The sequence below is a fragment of the Mangifera indica genome, chromosome 6 (genome assembly GCF_011075055.1).
Source record: "Mangifera indica cultivar Alphonso chromosome 6, CATAS_Mindica_2.1, whole genome shotgun sequence".
NCBI classification, from domain to species: Eukaryota; Viridiplantae; Streptophyta; class Magnoliopsida; order Sapindales; family Anacardiaceae; genus Mangifera; species Mangifera indica.
In genome coordinates, this window is record NC_058142.1 from 17062698 (window position 1) to 17066667 (window position 3970).

The 3970-nt window shown below is 34.4% G+C and overlaps 1 long non-coding RNA gene across 1 annotated transcript; it reads right to left on the bottom strand.

The window, feature by feature from the left end:
* Window positions 1–254: 254 nt before the first annotated feature.
* On the bottom strand, window positions 255–2929 carry LOC123219144. Its single transcript, XR_006502821.1, has 3 exons — window positions 2753–2929; window positions 970–2237; window positions 255–878 (listed from the first exon to the last, which is right to left on the bottom strand). It is a non-coding gene; the product is annotated as an uncharacterized LOC123219144 (long non-coding RNA).
* Window positions 2930–3970: the final 1041 nt, after the last annotated feature.

Consider the following 3970-nt stretch of genomic DNA (forward strand, 5'->3'; position numbering starts at 1 on the left):
TATCCATCCATACCAAATCCTAATATGTTCGCATGGTTCGACAAATCTGTAACATATACACAATTTAAACCTAACCGAATAGAAATGTATGGAGTTTAACTTAACTTTACAATCACATTAACATGTCGATTCCAAGCTAAAATCCGTGGTGTTTGAGCTCAGCTAATTTAATCGAATAACGATCCAAACCTGAACTCAGGTCAGATCAGGTTCACCCAAAAATAAGATCTTAAAATTAGTAAGAATAGCACAAATTTATGTTGTTCAACCCAGCAAAATGTAACAAAAAACTTCCAGAAGCCACTATTAGAGACAGGTTCCCACCTAAGGACCTGTGGGATACGGGCCCACCTCGTTTCCACTGTGCCACTCTGATAATTAATTTATCTTACAAATAATCAATTTATATAGTAGCATTTTTAACTGTTACAAATTGTTTCATAGTGTTGCGCTTAAAAGGATTAGTATGCGCCTGAAAGCTATTTTCATGCTTGAGGGTATTTTTGCTAGGTAAAAGGAAAAAATAGCACATCAATGCTTACTCCGATGAGTTTTTGCCCTCGAATGGCTTTTTACCGCATCTCATTTATCATAGCGATAAAAAAATGTCCCAACAAACCTGCAACTTCCTCGGCTACCCCAAAGCTGGAAAGCAAAAACAAAAAAATGTTCGGCAAAACTGAAACCAGAGACTGTCGTGGAGATCCCACCTCTTGCAACGTCCACATATAGAATTGTCTATGTACGAATTCAGTCCCCATTCGAAGGCAGGACTTGTCATGCTGGGAGACTCATTAAACTAGCTTGGAAGGTTGCAGGTCAAGGAATAATTAATTTAGTTCGCATGGCGCCATCTCACAGAGGTTTGTTAGTACTTTCTGAGAACACCAGACATGGTTGAAATATGTGAAAAGATTTCATCACCTAACTTCTGCAAGAACATTAAGTTAAATCAATCGCTGAGTTTACCGGATAGTAATTCTCCTCTGACTGTAAGTTCTTAGGCAGTGATGTTTTTCCGGATGTGGCTGAACTTTTAAATGTGAGCTGGCTGGAGACAAATGTGAAATTCAACAGAACGAAGCTCAATCCAAGGACTTTGCTTGAGGTTGCATTTGTCATAATGTTGACGGAAGAAGGCCATGCACGGATGGTGAACAAACTAGAAAATATGTGAAATCAATAAACCTGGGACTCTTCCTACCAATGGAATTAACATAAAGCACAAAGAAAATTTGAAGATGAAGCCAAGAATTCAATGGATAAAGATCCAGGTTGGCAAGTTTACAACTTCGCCAGAGTAGGCTGGGGAGTTGGAAATCCTAATGTCTAAAATTGAGGATGGGAAATGGAAGAAAGGACTTATCATCAACAGGGTTGCCTTTCGGCGGGCATACCAAGTCTGCAAATAATCAAATATTCAACGTTTGCACAAGTAAGTTTCAAATCAATCAATAAATTCATTTACATGTTTAGTATAAGTTAAAATAATTACTTACCAAAAAAATCAGTAGCATTACTGTAAGAATCATCCAGCACTGTCTCCTAACTAATCTCTAGCTTCTCAATTCTTCTTTAAAAAAAAAAAAAAATGAAACCTAAGCTTGTTTCCCAAGTATTCTAGTATGCATGTGGAATCAAAATCCTCCCTAATCTGAGTTCTCCAAAACTTAATGAGCATTTGTGGTTAAAACTTACTTCTTGTCATTAACTTCTTTATAAATCACAATCTTGTATTTTGTTCATGTAAAGCTCGGATCAAGAAGAAATCTTAAACCTCGTGCCCCTGTGTGTGTGAGAGAGTGAGAGAAAGAGAGAGAGAGGTGAACTTTATCTATTTAAATAACTTCTTGGTTATCATTATAGAATGATGATAAAATTCATGGTTCAGGAAATCCAACCCACTTTTGACTGATATAGGTCTAGAAGACCAGCAAGTTTTTTATTCACGGTTTGGAATGTACAAATGTCCAGCCTGCTTGGTAATTCCTTGGCAATTATCAGCACCATTTATTTAAGAATTTATTTTTAAAAAAAAGAAAGGATAAATAACAATTTAAAGCACAATTTAGAGCACCTGTTGGCTGCAAAGAACCTTCTAATCAAGCTGGCAGAAGAACAAAGAAATCTTGCACCTTTGAAATGTCTGTGTGGTAATTATCAGGCTTATACCAGAGTGAGAAATCAATTCCGTTCGTATTCAATTTCTCAGTTGGTGGTGCAATCCTCTGCAAAAGCTGCACATTCATGGAAAGTAAGACATTTCAGATAACCTCAACATACTTAACGAAATTGCATTCAAACACACAATTGGAAATATATGTTTCCACAACTTCTCACAGACTCTGTTCGTTATTTGTCAAACATTTGACAGTGGAGAAAGAAGCAAATACAGCTCCCAGTTTTGGCTTTTTGTTTCGACTGAATATAATCATATATAACATTTTAAAGTATGTCACTATAGTATAAAGCATAAATCATAGTATTTCAACTTAAGGACGGAGAGTTGTTATGATATGAACCACATTAAAACTAGGGAGACAAAAAGAAAGTAAGTTAATATGATTCTGACAGGAACCTACACAAATCAATCCAAACACTCTAATGATAACAATGTTGACAACAAAAGATGTCAACTCCTCCAAGGTTGTGGCCTTCTAATATCTTAATCAATGTTATTAATTATTGTTATTATTATCCTAACTCCAGAAAATTCATTTTTAGGAAAAAAAAAATGACAACAAAATCAAACCTTAGCATGTAGTACACCATTGGATACCAAACAGATCTATCAAACACACAAAACTTTCCACCATCCATGCAAGCAACTGCCCCGCCAACCTCTTCAACAATCTGCTTACAGGGGAGTAAAAAAAATGCCATTAATAAATTAATCTGAAATCAGAAAACCTTGGTCTCTCAAATAATGATCTTTTGTTGTTCATCATATATCTTTAAATAAAACTATGCATACTTATTTTGAGTAGACAAATAGATACACTTTTTATGTAGTTGGTGTTTATGGTTATGAAAAAGTACATACCTAGTGGAAACCATAATTTAAAATTTTCATATAAAATAAATGTATCATATATATATATATATATATACCATAAACACCTCCTAGGATCCGTTTAATAGGAAATGTTTTACAATAGACTACTAACAAACTGTTAGGTGGTTTAAGATTTCATACTAGCATTGGTGACTTCTTCGTCTTTTACAATGCCAAAATGATAATGAGTAATGCTCTCAATTGAGGAAGAGGATAGTGTCTTAGTATCCATACAAGGCACAAGCAAAAGGGAAGTAAAACGTGCATAACTTAGTCTGCTAGGATAGTTATGCATGAGTACAAGTGTGTATGAATGGGTGTCAGTATATATGTTTTTCAAAAACTCCCAAAAGATTGAAAATTCGTCTTCTTTTATAGAAGACAATGAATGGTCATTCATTACAATGCACGATTTTGCACCCAATTCTTATCATATCCCATTGAATAAGTGATTATCTGAATTTTTAGATATGTGATAAGATTGATGGATAAGGTCAAAAAAAGATAATATCCGAACATTCATTCAACAAAGTATGATTGTTCGCCTTGTTCTGGAATTTGTTGTTTCCATTATAATTCTACTTGAAACCTACTAAGTTTCTATCAGTTTCAAGTAAAAATCAAAATTGAAAGCCTAACCCTGTCATGCATGTATTGAAGAATAAATGTCTATATGATTAAGACAGAGAATCACTTTAGTTTAGGCATTAGAATCAGAGCTTCTATGATAATGGGAAAAAAAAAAACTTTCATGATTCTGAGAAAATAAAGGGGCTGAAAATTATACAAAATCGAATAATGGTTTAGTTTTGCATTGGTAAATTAATTACAACTACATATACCAATCTCACCTTCTAGCATTAGCCATGACGTCTCAGCATATATACAAGTTTCCTATAGTGCATAGTGGTTGAC